This window comes from Eubalaena glacialis, chromosome 3, assembly GCF_028564815.1.
Source record: "Eubalaena glacialis isolate mEubGla1 chromosome 3, mEubGla1.1.hap2.+ XY, whole genome shotgun sequence".
Taxonomy (NCBI): domain Eukaryota; kingdom Metazoa; phylum Chordata; class Mammalia; order Artiodactyla; family Balaenidae; genus Eubalaena; species Eubalaena glacialis.
In genome coordinates, this window is record NC_083718.1 from 137,734,424 (window position 1) to 137,752,726 (window position 18,303).

At 38.7% G+C, this 18,303-nt stretch overlaps 1 pseudogene; it reads left to right on the top strand.

The window, feature by feature from the left end:
* The first annotated feature begins 5,021 nt into the window (after positions 1-5,021).
* LOC133088509 (small ribosomal subunit protein eS1-like) lies at positions 5,022-5,820 on the top strand (annotated as a pseudogene).
* The last annotated feature ends 12,483 nt before the right edge of the window (positions 5,821-18,303 follow it).

An 18,303-nucleotide genomic window follows, 5' to 3' on the forward strand; every position in this document is an offset into this window, starting at 1 on the left:
GAGCCTGATTCCTCCAACTCTGTTTCTCTTTCTCAAGATTGCTTTGGCTATTCGGGGTCTTTCGTGTTGCCATACAAATTGTGAAATTTTTTGTTCTAGTTCTGTGAAAAATGCCAGTGGTAGTTTGATAGGGATTGCATTGAATCTGTAGATTGCTTGGGGTAGTATAGTCATTTTCACAATGTTGATTCTTCCAATCCAAGAACATGGTATATCTCTCCATCTCTTTGTATCATCCTTAATTTCTTTCATCAGTGTCTTATAATTTTCTGTATACAGGTCTTTTGTCTCCTTAGATAGGTTTATTCCTAGGTATATTATTCTTTTTGTTGCAATGGTAAATGGGAGTATTTTCTTAATTTCACTTTCAGATATTTTCATCATTAGTGTATAGGAATGTAAGAAATTTTTCTGTGCATTAATTTTGTATCCTGCTACTTTACCAAATTCATTGATTAGATCTAGTAGTTTTCTGGTAGCATCTTTAGGATTCTCTATGTATAGTGTCATGTCATCTGCAAACAGTGACAGCTTTACTTCTTCTTTTCCGATTTGGATTCCTTTTATTTCTTTTTCTTCTCTGATTGCTGTGGCTAAAACTTCCAAACCTATGTTGATAATAGTGGTGAGAGTGGGCAACCTTGTCTTGTTCTTGATCTTAGTAGAAATGGTTTCAGTTTTTCACCATTGTGGACAATGTTGGCTGTGGGTTTGTCATATATGGCCTTTATTATGTTGAGGTAAGTTCCCTCTATGCCTACTTTCTGGAGGGTTTTTATCATAAACGGGTGTTGAATTTTGTCGAAAGCTTTCTCTGCATCTATTGAGATGATCATATGGTTTTTCTCCTTCAATTTGTTAATATGGTGTATCACATTGATTGATTTGTGTATATTGAAGAATCCTTGTATTCCTGGGATAAACCCCAGTTGATCATGGTATATAATCCTTTTAATGTGCTCTTGGGTTCTGTTTTCTAGTATTTTGTTGAGGATTTTTGCATCTATGTTCATCAGTGATATTGGTCTGTAGTTTTCTTCTTTTGTGACATCTTTGTCTGGTTTTGGTATCAGGGTGATGGTGGCCTCATAGAATGCGTTTGGGAGTGTTCCTCCCTCTGCTATATTTTGGAAGAGTTTGAGAAGGATAGGTTTTAGCTCTTCTCTAAATGTTTGATAGAATTCACCTGTGAAGCCATCTGGTCCTGGGCTTTTGTTTGTTGGAAGACTTTTAATCACAGTTTCAATTTCAGTGCTTGTGATTGGTCTGTTCATATTTTCTATTTCTTCCTGGTTCAGTCTCGGAAGGTTGTGCATTTCTAAGGATTTGTCTATTTCTTCCAGGTTGTCCATTTTATTGGCATATAGTTGCTTGTAGTAATCTCTCATGATCCTTTGTATTTCTGCAATGTCAGTTGTTACTTCCCCCTTTTCTTTTCTCATTCTATTGATTTGAGTCTTCTCCCTTTTTTTCTTGATGAGTCTGGCTAATGGTTTATCAATTTTGTTTATCTTCTCAAAGAACCAGCTTTTAGTTTTATTGACCTTTGCTATCATTTCCTTCATTTCTTTATCATTTATTTCTGATCTGAGCTTTATGATTTCTTTTTTTCTGCTGACTTTGGGGTTTTCTTGTTCTTCTTTCTCTAATTGTTTTAGGTGTCAGGTTACGTTGTTTATTTGAGATGTTTCTTCTTTCTTAAGGTAGGATTGTATTGCTATAAACTTCCCTCTTAGAACTGCTTTTGCTGCATCCCATATGTTTTGGGTCATTGTGGTTTCCTTGTCATTTGTTTCTAGGTATTTTTTGATTTCCTCTTTGATTTCTTCAGTGATCTCTTGGTTATTAAGTAGTGTATTGTTTAGCCTCCATGTGTTTGTATTTTTTACAGATCTTTTCCTGTAATTGATATCTAGTCTCATAGGGTTGTGGTCAGAAAAGATACTTGATACGATTTCAATTTTCTTAAATTTACCAAGGCTTGATTTGTGACCCAAGATCTTATCTATCCTGGAGAATGTTCCATGAGCCCTTGAGAAGGAAGTGTATTCTGTTGTTTTTGGATGGAATGTCCTATAAATATCAATTAAGTCCATCTTGATTAATGTGTCATTTAAAGCTTGTGTTTCCTTATGTATTTTCATTTTGGATGATCTGTCCATTGGTGAAAGTGGGGTGTTAAAGTCCCCTACTATGATTGTGTTACTGTCGATTTCCCCTTTTATGGCTACTAGTATTTGCCTTATGTATTGAGGTGCTCCTCTGTTGGGTGTAAATATTTACAATTGTTTTATCTTCTTCTTGGATTGATCCCTTGATCATTATGTAGTGTCCTTCTCTGTTTCTTGTAATAATCTTTGTTTTAAAGTCTATTTTGTCTGATATGAGAATTGCTACTCCAGCTTTCTTTTGATTTCCATTTGCATGGAATATCTTTTTCCATCCCCTCACTTTCAGTCTGTATGTGTCCCTAGGTCTGAAGTGGGTCCCTTGTAGGCAGCATATATACGGATCTTGCTTTTGTATCTATTCAGCCAGTCTATGTCTTTTGGTTGGATCATTTAATCCATTTACATTTAAGGTAATTATCGATATATATGTTCCTATTACCATTTTCTTAATTGCTTTGGGTTTGTTATTGTACTTTTTTTCCTTCTCTTGTGTTTCCTGCCTAGAGAAGTTCCTTTAGCATTTGTTGTAAAGCTGGTTTGGTAGTGCTGGATTCTCTTAGCTTTTGCTTGTCTGTAAAGTTTTTAATTTCTCTGTTGAATCTGAATTAGATTGTTGCTGGGTAGAGTAATCTTGGTTATAGGTTTTTCCCTTTCATCACTTTAAATATGTTGTGCCACTTCCTTCTGGCTTGCAGAGTTTCTGCTGAAAGATCAGCTGTTAACCTTATGGGGATTCCCTTGTGTGTTATTTGTTGTTTTTCCCTTGCTGCTTTTAATATTTTTTCTTTGTATTTAATTTTTGATAGTTTGATTAATACGTGTCTTGGCATGTTTCTCCTTGGATTTATCCTGTATGGGACTGTCTGTGCTTCCTGGAGTTGATTAACTATTTCCTTTCCCATATTAGGGAAGTTTTCAACTATAATCTCTTCAAATATTTTCTCAGTCCCTTTCTTTTTCTCTTCTTCTTCTGGGAGCCCTATCATTTGAATGTTGGTGCATTTAATGTTGTCTCAGAGGTCTCTGAAACTGTCCTCAGTTCTTTTCATCTGTTTTCTTTATTCTGCTCTGCAGTAGTTATTTCCACTCTTTTATCTTCCAGGTCACTTATCTGTTCTTCTGCCTCAGTTATTCTGCTATTGATCCCTTCTAGAGAATTTTTAATTTCATTTATTGTGTTGTTCATCACTGTTTGTTTGCTCTATAGTTCTTCTAGGTCCTTGCTAAACGTTTCTTGTATTTTCTCCCTTCTATTTCCAAGATTTTGGATCATCTTTACTATCATTATTCTGAAATCTTTTTCAGGTAGACCGCCTATTTCCTCTTCATTTGTTAGGTCTGGTGGGTTTTTACCTTGCTCCTTCATCTGCTGTGTGTTTCTCTGTCTTCTCATTTTGCTTAACTTACTGTGTTTGGGGTCTCCATTTTGCAGGCTGCAGGTTTGTAGTTCCCGTTGTTTTTGGTGTCTGCCCCCAGTGGCTAAGGTTGTTTCAGTGAGTTGTGTAGGCTTCCTGGTGGAGGGCACTAGTGCCTGTGTTCTGGTTGATGAGGCTGGGTCTTGCCTTTCTGGTGGGCAGGTCCACATCTGGTGATGTGTTTTGGGGTTTCTGTGGCCTTATTATGATTTTAGGCAGCCTCTCTGCTAATGGGTGGGGTTGTGTTCCTGTCTTGCTAGTTGTTTGGCATAGGGTGTCCAGCACTGTAGCTTGCTCGTCGTTCAGTGGAGCTGGGTCTTGGTGTTGAAATAGAAATCTCTGGGAGATTTTCACCGTTTGATATTACGTGGAGCTCGGAGTTCTCTTGTGGACCAATGTCCTGAACTTGGCTCTCCCACCTCAGTGGCACAGCCCTGACACCTGGCTGGAGCACTAAGAACCTGTCCTCCACACAGCTCAGAATAAAAGGGAGAAAAAGAAAAAGAAAGAAAGAAAGATGAAGATAAAATAAAATAAAGTTATTAAAATAAAAAATAAGAAATAATTATTAAAAAATTTTTTAAGTGGTTGAAAAAAAACAGAAAGAAAGGAGAGCAACCAAACCAAAAAACAAATCCACCAATGATAACAATCGCTAAAAACTATACTAAAACAACCACAACAACAACAACAAAAAATGGACAGACAGAACCCTAGGACAAATGGGAAAAGCAAACCTATACAGACAAAATTACACACAGAAGCGTACGCATACACACTCACAAAAAGAGAGAAAGGGAAAAAATATATATATATATATATCATTGCTTCCAAAGTCCACCTGCTCAATTTGGGATGATTCGTTGTCTATTCAGGTATTCCACAGATGCAGGGTACATCAGGTTGATTGTGGAGATTTAATCCGCTGCTCTTGAGGCTGCTGGGAGAAATTTCCCTTTCTCTTCTTTGTTCGCACAGATCCCAGGGTTCAGCTTTAGATTTGGCCCCGCCTCTGTGTGTAGGTTGCCTAAGGGCGTCTGTTCTTCGCTCAGACAGGAGGGGGTTAAAGGAGCAGCTGATTCAGGGGCTCTGGCTCACTCAGGCTGGGGGGAGGGAGGGGTACAGAATGCGGGGCGAGCCTGCGGTGTCAGAGGCCAGAGTGACGTTGCACCAACCTGAGGTGGGCCGTGTGTTCTTCATTAGACTTTGAATGTGCAAGAAATAAACTTGCATTGTGTTAATGTCTATACTATGAATATACATTATATATATGTGAATATTTACATATTGTTTCCACATTATATGTGTGAACAATCTTTTATGAATGATTTATCCAATAGTATATATTTTTAAAAGAGCTAGAGGAAGAGTAATCCAAGCAGAGGACCCTCCAGGTGTAGAGGCCATCAGAAGGGAGAGAACACTGAGCAGCACTATGGTGGTCGGCCAGAACAAGCACCTTACAAAAGGTGGCCAATAGGGGGGCAAGAAGAAAGTGGTTGGCTCATTTTCTAAGAAAGATTGGTATGATGTGAAAGCACCAGCTATGTTCAATATAAGAAATATTGGGAAAACACTAATCACGAGAACTCAAGGAACCAAAATTGCATCTGATGACCTCAAGGGTCATGTTTTTGAAGTGAGCCTTGCTGATCTGCAGAATGATGAAGTTGCATTTTGAAAATTCAAGCCAATTATTGAGGATGTTCAGGGCAAAAACTGCCTGACTAATTTCCATTGCATGGGTCTTACCTGCGACAAAATGTGCTCCATGGTCAAAAAGTGGCAGACCATGATTGAAGCTCATGTTGATATGAAGACTACCCATGGTTATTTGCTTCATCTATTCTGTGTGCATTTTACTAAAACAATGCAACAATCAGATTCAGAAGACCTCTTATGCCCAGCACCGACAGGTCCTCCTAATCTGGAAGAAGATGATGGAAATCATGACCCAAGAGGAGCAGACAAATAAATGACTTGAAAGAAGTAGTCGATAAATTGATTCCAGACAGCACTGGAAAAGGCATAGAAAAAGCTTGCCAATATATTTATCTGCTCCATGATTCTTTGTTAGAAAAGTAAAAATGCTGAAGAAGCCCAAATTTGAATTGGGAAAACTCTGGAGCTTCATGGTGAAGGTAATAGTTCTTGGAAAAGCTACTGGAGATGAGACAGGTGTTAAGGTCGAATGAGCTGATGGATATGAGTCACCAGTCCAAGAATCTGTTTAAAATTCAGACTTTTAATGGTGACAAATAAAAGAGCTTATTTGTGATTTTTTTTTAAAAAGGGAAAGAACTAGGTATGTTCTAGAATCTAAAACTGCTCTGTCTAATATGGTAGTCACTACTACACGTGCCTCTTTAGCAATTGAAATGTGTCTAGTCTGATAGAAAACAAACTTATGGTTACCAAAGGGGAAAGCTGGTGGGGGGGAGGAGGGATAAATTAGGACTTTGAGATTAACATATACACACTACTATATATATAATAGATAACCAACAAGGACCCACTGTATAACATAGGGAACTATACTCAATATCTTGCAATAACCCATAATGGAAAAGAATCTAAAAAGGAATATATATATAAATATCTAGAGAGAATATATATATTTTATATTCATATATATAAAACAATGTACATATATATATAAAACACTGAATCACCTTGCTGTACACCTGAAACACAACATTGTAAATCAACTATATTTCAATAAAAATTAAAAATAAATGTGCCTAGTGTGAATTGAGATGTGATGTAAGTGTAAAATGCACACCAGATTTCAGAGAGTACAAAACAAAGAGAAACTAAAATATCTCATTAATAATTTTTATAGTGATTATATGTTGAAATGATAATATTTTTATACATTTGGTTAAATAAAATATTAGTAAATTAATTTCACTTGTTTCTTCATAGTGTGTGAACTTGAAAAATTTAAATTATACCTATGCTTCACTTTTGTGGCTCACATTATATTTCTATTGGACAGGGCTGTTCTAGAGACTGACAGAAAGCTAGCCTAACAAACATTGGCATAAGCAGGAGATGGGTTAATTTAAGAGGTTATGTGTTAAGGGTGTATGTCACTACCACATTCACATTTCTTCATCCAAAAAAGAAATGTTAAAAATTATCTATGCCCAGGCACTGTGTCAGGTTTGGCGACACAAAGATGAAAGAGGCATAAACCTTTCAAGAAACCTCTAGCACAGGGGAGGAGACAGATGAGCAAAGCAAGAATTACAATATATCCATTTATGAATGTTCAGAGCTAAGGCGACACGAGGAGGGACACCTGGGGTAGAGGAGAGGCAGAGAAAGCTCTCAAGAAGAGTTACCGCTTGAGCTGTCTTTCAGGGGCAAGTAAGATACTCTTACAGACCCACCCTTATCCAGCCCTATCCCATCCTCCTTTCTCTCCAACTTCAATTTCTCCTCTGATAGCCCTTTCAGTGTTCTGTCTAGATGTTCTGTTCAATGGTTGACAAAAATGCCCATAGTCAAACTTCAGCATCAACTTGCTTAAACTCAACCCTAGTTTTCCTTTAATGACATATTTTCTCTTTCCTCTGTGTCCACTCTACTGGAGACCATCTCCCTCTCCCATGCCCTACCCTTCATCCCCAACTCACTAGGTGAAGAGGGGTTGTCATTTTCTTAGTTCCCCATTTCAGCTTCTGTGTCAATCATTTGCTGCCATTGCCAAAAATAGCTTCTAGGTCCATCCTGCCTGCTTGCCCCCACTTGAGTTGTTTTTCTTTTTGTCAACCCCAGATCAACTCCAGGTCAAACTTTCCTCTATGACTTCAGCAACTGTGTCACAGTCCTCCTCTTTATCTCACTACCTGTCCTTATTATTCATGACTTCAGCATCCCTTCCATCATCCAGCATACCTACTTCACAGTTCCTTGACTTTCTCAAGTCCGATGACCTTAAATTTCCGTTGTATCTTAGTCACTAAAAGTATAGCCATATTTTGGACCTCATCTTTGTTTATTTTTATTATTTCACACTGTATATTTCACTAACCCCTAAACTATGTATCTACCCTTCCCCACCCTCCACATACCATACGTATGCCTTAACACCTCCTGAATCTGCTTTTGTTTCTTATTGTGATCTCTAGGGCTGTAATGCTTCCTTATTCACTTCTCAAAGTCTTGGGAGTAAAATCTGTGGTGAGGTAAAAGGAGGGTTTCTGGAAAGCAATCCCTCCCTCAAAACTCAGTAATATCTGCTCTAGTCATTTTCCACTGGCACTCACCTGGAATGCCTACTTTTATCTTGATAAATGTCATCCTTTCTTCAAGGTCAAACTCAAATTCCCTCCAGGAAACCAAGCACATGGATCTTTCCTTCTTGATCCTACTACATGAACCAAATCCTACTACATGATCCTACTACATGAACCAAATCAACTTTTGATTATATAGCTTAAGTCATCTCCAGATTATTTCTTATCTATTAGTCATTGCTCCAACAGAAATCTATAAGAATAGGACCATACATTCTATTTCTTTGGCATTTCCTACCCAAAGAACACAATGCTGGATGTATATTTGGTGCTTAGATAATTATTTGATAAACAAATATATCATTTTTTATTTTGTTATGTAAATCCAGTAACAAAACATTCTGCTTATTCTCATAATTTCTTTGGCAGTGAAAAAATTGAGGAGAAAATAAAACTTTCTTGTGTAATCTCCTCAGAGAGGTCCCACTGAAAATCCCAATGGGAATATAAGCCTGGCAATTACTTCTCAGATTGGATCCAGAAGCCAGACCTGCTTGGGTGGCGTTGTTATTAGAGCAATCAGAAGCAAAAACCACAGAGCACCATGATAACAGCCAGAGTTTATGAAGCATCTCATAGCATTCTATATTTTATTAAGCATTCTATAGGCAGTCTACTAAATACTTTCTGATTATTATTCCATGCAATTCCTCCAAACCTATGAGTTAGGTATTCTATTCCCATTTTACAGATGAGGAAATAAGGACTCAGAAGTAGTAAATGACTTGTCCAAGAGAACAGCAAGTATCAGAGTTGGGGTTTGAACTCACATCTGTCTGACTCTAAAACCTATGACTTACCCTTAAAATTCAATGAGTATAAATTTGTTTTGTGAATATTAATTGGTTTGGGGGGGTGTCTAATGTTCCTTATTTCCTCTGGTAATACAACTCCCTTCTTTGGGGAGAAATTCCCTTCTTCTTTCCACCATGCTCCATCATGAAGAAGAAATGGTTACTGTCATCTCTCAACATGACAATACCTCCCTACCCATAATGTTTAGTCAAGGGAGAGATATCTGCCCAAGCTGAGCCAACAATACCTGATTTCCCAGATCAGAACCCAAGCTGCCCCAATTAGAATTCTTCCCCCAAATTCAAGAAACTAAACCTGTGAGTGAGGAGTGTTTCCTGTTAGGTACTCAAACTATACGAATGTAAACCTGAAGCCATGGCATGTCCTTCACCTCCTGAAAGAAGACTGTGTGCAGGAAAGAATAAAACTGACATGGAGAGGGAGGGAGAGAGAGACAGCCCTATTGCTTGTGAACCATCCCCACTCACCTTTCCTCCCTTGCTGCTTCTGACCTTCCCATGGTGAGTGGAACCAATAACTTCCCCATTTTGACCAAGCAAGTGCTTTCTGTCACTTGCAAAGGAGTCATAAATGATTCAGCCCAACCCAGGAAGTGCTGAAGGTCAAAAATCAGTAAAATTAAGACTCATTAGTATAATGAAGAAGTAAATGAAATACTGGAAGCAAGAGACAAAGCCAAGAGGTTGCAAATCAGACAGCACCAAGAGTGGATTAGGGGTGAGAGACAATGGAATTAAAGCCACCTAAGATCATCTATCCTGGAAGAGCTCTGTGAGACCTGAAACTTTTTTCTTTTTAAAGGTCACTAGCCAAAATAAGAGTCAGTAGGTCAGCTTAGTTCAAAGACATGGATGGAGTAAGAGCAATAATCAGAATGTCATAAGATAAAATTATTCCTTTTAAGAATTAAGCCCAAATAAAGCTATCTCCATCTTAAAAGAGTGTTTGTTACTGGTATTCACTACCTTCTTTTTAATGACCATTACAAACTAAATGAATCATATGTTAGACCCAAGGAAGGAATTAAAAGGAAATCAAAGACATTTGAATATGTAATATGTCATATTGGCTAAGAACTAAAGTTATATAGAATTTACTCACAGAAGAAAAAGAGGCTTGGCTCTTGGTAGACTTAATTTCACCAGGATGATGTGTTAAGGTTTAGAGTAGGTGAGAATCAGTCTTTGACAATGGACCAGAGAGGCACACTAATATGGCTGTAAAAAGAAGCTTTCTCAGTCTGCATTTTCATTTCAAAAATGTAGGTGCACGAGCTTAATTTCCTAACTGGGTTTACCTGGAGATCAGTGTCAAGGAGCAAGCTCTAAAATGTAAATAATTCATTGGTTCACCGAGTGATTTTCCAAGCTACCACGGACTTTAGTGCCCTGACCTCTGGGAGAAAGGGGTGAAGGCTTGGATTGAAGCTTTTTTTAGCAAATCCTTTCCATTCAAAACCCATAAGCTTCTTGTCCTTGTCAGCAAGTGTCCAGAAGGTGCCTTGTCAACAGATCCCATTCGAGGGGAGCACAGCTGGGAGCTGACAGAAGTGGGAGGAGCCTTGGGAGCTTTTGCTACAATCTGGCCTGTGACATGAACTGAAAACTGCTTTGGTTTTTCAGCTGGAAGTAAATTACATTCCTTTGACTCACTTTCTGTTTTGTGATGTGCCTGTATGTGTAAGCAGTATGTGTGGTTTGGACATGTACATGCACACATACAAGTGTGTTTATCAGTTGAAACTAGGCAGTGTTTTCACATAGTGCATAGTCTAATAAAAATTGTTGAATCTCCAATTGCTTCCTGTGGGTTTTGTGATCATTGCCTGGAATAAGAGCAGGATCCAATCCAACTCATTGCAGAATCTGCCACCAATACAGTCAAGTAGTATGATCAAAAATTGTTGAGGGGGCTTCCCTACTGGCGCAGTGGTTGAGAGTCTGCCTGCCAATGCAGGGGACACGGGTTCGAGCCCTGGTCTGGGAGGATCCCACATGCCGCGGAGCAGCTGGGCCCGTGAGCCATGATTACTGAGCCTGCGCGTCTGGAGCCTGTGCTCCGCAACAAGAAAGGCCGCGATAGTGAGAGGCCCGCGCACCGCGATGAAGAGTGGCCCCCGCTTGCCGCAACTGGGGAAAGCCCTCGCACAGAAACGAAGACCCAACACAGCCAAAAATAAATAAATAAATAAATTTAAAAAAAAAAAAAAAAAAAAAAATTGTTGAGGGCTGCTAATTTAAATGGATAAATGTGCACCCAAGGTATAATATTAATCTTTCAACTTTTTTTTGCTGAGGCTTTAAAATTAGGGCATGGCTTAGGATTTACACACAAAAAAGAGACGCTTATACAATTGCTTTTTTTTCCTCTTTAAGAAAATCATTGTGCCTCTATTTAGTCACTTCATTGGAAATAGGCCATGGTGAAGTGTTTCTACCATAAAAAGGACAAATTACTAAGTTCTCTAAATCCTATCATCACTTTTACAGTTGACAACTAAACCAAATTATTACACCCATAAAACGGAATAAGAGAAGGTCCTTGCTAAATAAATCATTTCAGTTTCAGGGTTGCTTGATAAATAGTGATGGGAATATAAATTCTATTAAGTGAGAAACTCTACACTCTAAATTGGATACACATGGTGGACTTGAGAAATGAATTTGAGATGAGAAATATATTCGCTTTGTGAACCAAAGTAATATAGTGGTTGCTAAATTCATTAAAGCATTAGCTGATTATAATTCAGTGTGTTAATTTAATATTATGGGTGATAAGCTTTGCCCTAGTTCTAGTTATGATCTGTAATAAACCTGGATGTATATTTGTACCCCATTTTCAGACCGTGGCTTTTTCATTCCCTTTGAACTAACATTGTTGACACCTTTTATCTGTAGCCTCGACTGCACTTCTTATGAACCTCTTCTGACAAAAGCTGGAAAGAATGTTAGTAATTGCATTCATTTCTCCCAGCAGGTGAAGCCAAGAATCATTTGTGTTTGCAGTGTGGTATCACTGTACTGAGGGTCAACTCTGGATGCTTGAGTGCCCTCTATCATTTTATTATGGTCCATATCCCTTATCTCCCCTTAGTTTTCCTCCCAGCTTCTTCAGAGGACCTGCTTCTCAGGGGCTCTGGCACCTCTTCTGGTTTTACCAAACAATTTCTATGGTATCCATCTTCCACTTGCGGTTTTACATCACTGGACATAACTGCCACAGAGGCCAAGAGTACTGAATATAAACTGGCAATAGAGGATCACTCATTGTCTCAGTCTGAGTTTGATCAAAAAAATTGAGACATTGCAAGTATTGATGGGTGTAATTGATGTTTAATAATGAAGAAAGGGCTTACACCAATATGGAAAGAGCTGCAGGATTATCAATCTGGTTGGCTGAAGCTAGAGAATCAAGAAAGAGTCACAAATATCAGACTGAGGTAAAGGAATAAAGAAAGAAGCATACCACTTATGGGGGGAGTTTTCAAACCAGTATGGCTGCTAGGTGAAAGCTCTTGAAGAAGTCTTGAAGCCTACCACATGGGATTATAATAACTTTCAAAAAATTCATTTGCTTTAATTTACCTTCCAAATCTCAAGAAAGTTGTTCTCATTGGAAAACTCTAATCCAGAACCGTGTATGGAAGGAGATTTTAGGAAACATACTTTCCAGGCCTAAAAGGGGATTTTGAAGATACTGCTAAATTGACAACAAACAATCTAACAGAGTCAACCCCTTTGGAAATTTGACAACTATGCTCCATTCCATTTAACTGCATTTAACTCGATAAGTAATATAAGGGCATCATGCTTTTAATTAGCACAATGCAACCATCCTTTGACAACCAAAGACCAACAAACCCTCTTCCCAAAGAGTAGACTCAAGTCTCATATATCATTTTAACTATCTCTAAATGATGCTTAACCCTCTTTAGCTAAGTTATACTTGCCCCTTTGAAATCCTGTAATACAAATGCTAATGTTGTGTTAAAATAGCTAATGTTAGATAATACAAGAAGAAACAGAACAGAAAAGAATAATTCATTAACGTATGTAAATATAAACAAATCAAAGCAATAAGGAAGATGAGTGTAATCACTACAGTTATTGTTTCTACAAGTGATGATTTGGCCATAGTTGGTATTTATATCTTTCTTATTCCACTAAACTTTCCTTAGCCTCTTAGTTTTCAATAAGTGGTTCAGGGCTTCCTTGGTGGCGCAGTGGTTGAGAATCTGCCTGCCAATGCAGGGGACACAGGTTCGAGCCCTGGTCTGGGAAGATCCCACATGCCGCGGAGCAACTAGGCCCGTGAGCCACAGGTACTGAGCCTGTGCGTCTGGAGCCTGCGCTCCGCAACAAGAGAGGCCGCGATAGTGAGAGGCCCGCGCACCGCGATGAAGAGTTGCCCCCGCTCGCCGCAACTAGAGAAAGCCCTCGCACAGAAACGAAGACCCAACACAGCCATAAATAAATAAAATTAAAATAAGTGGTTCAGTTGGTTGTGGTTCTTTGCTCATTGGAATTACCCAAATCCTCCTGAAGGATCTGTCATCAGCAGTCTTGTCTGTATTGGGTATCTGTAGTTTCTCATTATCTTTTGCTAGAGGACATAAGAGTACTAAGAAACATACCCACAGAATATTCTGGGTTATAGTCATGTCCTCTTTACTCCCAGTTTGTAGTAGCAACATAATTTCCCCTTTATAATCAGAATGAATTACCCCACCTATTAGAGTAACACCCTCCTTTGATATCGGTTCAGTGGCATGAGGTACCCATAGTGGCCAGATGGCACTGGCAGTTTCTAGTTCATAATAACTATGTTGTCTCCCCTGATTCTAGGAATTAAGATCTTAAAGCAGCAAGCCCAAGTTGTAATATTGGGAATAGAAAATTTGCTAGTGGATTGTTAGGGGTAATAATGAGAGAATCCAGTTCCATTTCCACCCCATAGTTCTTAAATCCATACATCCTGGCTATGGGTGAAATAACATCATATGCTGATTGCTGATTCAAAGCATGTACAGTATCCTGAGGACATTTTCCCAGCCTTGCAAAGTTTGTCAAGCACCTAAAGCCCTCCATCTGTAACCTACAGAGGGTTATATTGTCCCTCTGATCATTGAAAGTCTCCTGTGTTGTGGTAGCCCTTTCATGAACATTTATATGACACAAAAAATCCTAATATTCTATGCCAATTTGGAGAATTACATCTACTTATCTCTTCTCCAGACCTCCGTGTCTACAGTTTTCCAATTTTGTGTCTTCTCACTCCATGATCATCTAGCTAAACTGTTAGCGACTGCCCACAAAACAGTATAGATCCATACCTCTGTCTACATTTCCTTCCAAGAAAAATGAATAACGAGGGGCATTGCTCAAAGTTCTTTGTACTGGGAGGATTTCTCTTTACTACCATTCTTTAGGATCACCCCTGTGTGGTGCTACAGTGTTGAAGCTGTCCACTTTAAATTGTTACTGGGATATAATACAGAATCATCTTGTAAACAAGCTCTGTGTTTGTCCATGAGCTGATCATAGAGGACTCACCATGAAGCTAGAGGTGCTGATCGAGGAAAAGAAGTCTGGCAACAGGAGTAGGGACCTCAGGAGTCTTGAGTAATTTGTCTGGGCAAATTGCTTGTGCCTCCAAGAGCTGCTTGGGCCCTATCTTGTATATAGTACTTGATGATGAAGTGCTGTTGTACACATCCAAATTTATAACTTCATGAGCCAGACAGCACACATGCTATGAGAAAAGCTTGTCATTTTATCATGAAAACTTAGGTCACATGGTAACTCGATGGCCCATTATCACACATTCAGTCTCTTTTAAGACCCAGGAGCAAGCTGAAAGCTGTTTCTCAAAAGTACAATAGTTATCTGCAAAAGACAATATAACTTTACTCCAAAATTCAAAAGGTCTGCACTGTTATTTATCTATAGGACTTGCCAAAGACTCCATATAGCATTCATATCTGTCATAGATACTTCACCACCATTGAGTATGCAGGCTTATACGGCTCAAGTGGCAAAACAGCTTGAAGAGCAAGCGACCTGGACCTGTTGCATAGCTCTTCCTTGTCCTGTTTTCCACTCAAAACTGGCAGTCTTAACAGATTACTCAGTAAATGGATCAAATCTGTGTTCCTAAATAAAGAATAGATTGCTTCAATACCCAAAGAGGTACCCTAGGTGTTATACATTTTCCTTATTGGTTGGAGCCACTTGTCCTTCACTTTGTAGTGATTATCTCAATGTATCCCAGAAATTCCTAGAATTCCTAGAAACCACTGAGTTTTCAAGCCCTGAATTTTGTGGTCTTACCCCCTGGCATGCATGAGTTTTATTAAGGTGTACAAGGATATTAGCTACTTCCTGCTCACTAATTTCAATCAGCCTGATAACATCAATGCAGTAGGCCAGAATAATGTCCCATGGAATCACTAGATAATCAAGGTCCTTGAGCACTGGAGTATTGAAGGGATCTGAGGTAAGGCCACCTAGTGAAGGTATATTGTTACTCCCCCTATATCAAAGAACATTTGTTCTGATTGTGCTTACTAACAAGTGTAGAAAAAAAAAAGCCCCAGCTAGATCAACAGCTACCTACAAGATATCTGGAGCTGTGTTGATTTGTTCAGTAAAAATCCACATTTGGTCAACAGTTTCAATTGAAGTCACCATCTAATTAAGTTTATGATAATTCACTGTCATTTCCAAGATTTATATTTTCTCTGTCCTGGCCAAGTATGTAGGTAGTAGGTAGGTTGAATGGGTAAAGTGGTAGAGACCAATATCTCTCCATATTTCAAGTCTTTGATCAGTATTACTTTTGGTTTGCAATTTCAGTAGGAAGAGTACTGAAGAGCCTTTCCCACCATAATACCTCCCACTCCACAGATCAAGGTGCTAATATGAAAAGTCTGCATATGCCTATCCTACCTATATTCAGAACTAAGAAACAGACAGAAGCTTGGACTTATAGGCAGGCATGAGCCAAAACTCCATTAACCACCTGTTCTCCATAAGTTCCTACTTTTGATGAGTGGACCACAGTGGCACTAGTGTCTCCAGGAATGAGCATCAATTCAGAGTCAGTTTCTATTCATCCCTGGAAGATTTAGCTACCTTCCTTTCCTCAGTGTGCAGTCACCCCGGTAAATGGACACTAGTCCCTTTGGAAAGGTTCGGAGGCAGACTGACAGCACAATTTTTGTAAGTATAGCAGATCCTTTACTTAAAGTGACCTTTAATATAACATATCAGTTTCCTATGGCTGCTGTAATAAATTACCACAAATGTAGTGTCTTAAAGCAACACAAATACAAGTTTATTAACTTACAGTTTTGGAGGCCAAAAGTCCAAAATGGCCTAAAATGAAAGTGTTTGTAGAGTTATATTCCTTTCTAGAGGCTTTAGGGGACAATTTTTTTTCTTGCCTTTTCCAGATTCTAGAGGCTACTTGCACTGGCTCATCACCCCCTTATATCTTCAAAACCAGCAGGGACCAGGTATTTCAAAATGGCTCCTTTCCCTTCTGCTTGTGGGAAGCCTGAGGGGATCCTTCTCTGATATTTACTGAGAGTTCCTGTAGGTAAATCTCACAAAATTGTGGGGGCCCTTATGCTTGGATGCCCCTGGAGTTTTTAAATCTCAGAGTTGTCCAGACTTAGTCTCCAGCAAGTGATTGATTACAGCTCAAGTTTTTCTACCCCAGCACTGGTTCCTGAGGAGGTTTCCACTGCTGACAACTCTTCAAGGACAACTACTGAACCCTGTGGGTGGAAGAAAAACAAAACGGATTTCCAGATAGACTAAAAAACAATTTACCACTCAGCAAGAAAAGAGGTGAGAACTCAAGTTGAAACAACCTGTGTAGACAATGTCACCACAGAACTTCCAGATACTAAGAACTGTGGAAGCCTGGACAGACCAGAAGCTATCTCCACCAGTGCATGGAAAAAGGAAAGAGCTTACCTGAAACAAGAAAAAACAGAGCGAGGAGGACCAGAGAAACATCTCTGATGACTTTTGGAGCAGCAGGACTCAGTAGTGCCTGAAACCGTTTAGCTGAATTGAAAATTTTTCTTTTATTTTTCAAAGGAAGTTTGGGGTTTTTATAATTTACAGCTATAAGACTGAAGAAATACTGTTGTTAAACATCTGATTGAGCAGAAGCAAGAAGAACTACAATCCTGCAGCCTATGGAACAAAAACCACATTCACAGAAACATAGACAAGATGAAAAGGCAGAGAGCTATGTACCAGATGAAGGAACAAGATAAAACCCCAGAAAAACAACTAAATGAAGTGGAGATAGGCAACCTTCCATAAAAAGAATTCAGAATAATGACAGTGAAGATGATCCAAGACCTCAGAAAAAGAATGGAGGCAAAGATCGAGAAGATGCAAGAAATGTTTAACAAAGACTTAGAAGAATTAAAGAACAAACAAACAGAGATGAACAATACAATAACTGAAATGAAAACTACACTAGAAGGAATCAATCGCAGAATAACTGAGGCAGAATAACAGATAAGTGACCTGGAAGACAAAATGGTGGAATTCACTGCTACAGAACAGAATAAAGAAAAAAGAATAAAAAGAAATGAAGACAACCTAAGAGATCTCTGGGACAACATTAAATGCAACAACATTCACATTATAGGGGTCCCAGAAGGAGGAGAGACAGAAAGGACCCGAGAAAATATTTGAAAAGATTATAGTCGAAAACTTCGCTAACATGGGAAATGAAATAGCCACCCAAGTCCAGGAAGCGCAGAGAGTCCCATACAGGATAAACCCAAGGAGAAACACACCGAGACACATAGTAATCAAATTGGAAAAAAATCAAAGAAAAAGAAAAATTATTGAAAGCAGCAAGGGAAAAACGACAAATAACATACAGGGAACTTCCATAAGGTTAACAGCTGATTTCTCAGCAGAAACTCTACAAGCCAGAAGGGAGTGGCATGATATATTTAAAGTGATGAAAGGGAAGAACCTACAAGCAAGATTACTCTACCCAGCAAGGATCTCATTCAGATTTGATGGAGAAATCAAAAGCTTTACAAACAAGCAAAAGCTAAGAGAATTCAGCACCACAAAACCAGCTCTACAACAAATGCTAAAGGAACTTCTCTAAGTGGGAAACACAAGAGACGGAAAGGACCTACAAAAACAAACCCAAAACAATTAAGAAAATGGTCATAGGAACATACATATCGATAATTACCTTAAACGAGAATGGTTTAAATGTTCCAACCAAAAGACACAGGCTTGCTGAATGAATACAAAAACAAAACCCATATATATGCTGTCTACAAGAGACCCACTTCAGACCTAGGGACACAAACAGCCTGAAAGTGAGGGGATGGAAAAAAGTATTCCATGCAAATGGAAATCAAAAGAAAGCTGGAGTAGCAATACTCATATCAGATAAAATAGATTTAAAATAAAGAATGTTGCAAGAGACAAGGAAGGACACTACATAATGATGAAAGGATCAATCCAAGAAGAAGATATAACAATTATAAATATATATGCACCCAACATAGGAGCACCTCAATACATAAGGAAACTGCTAACAGCT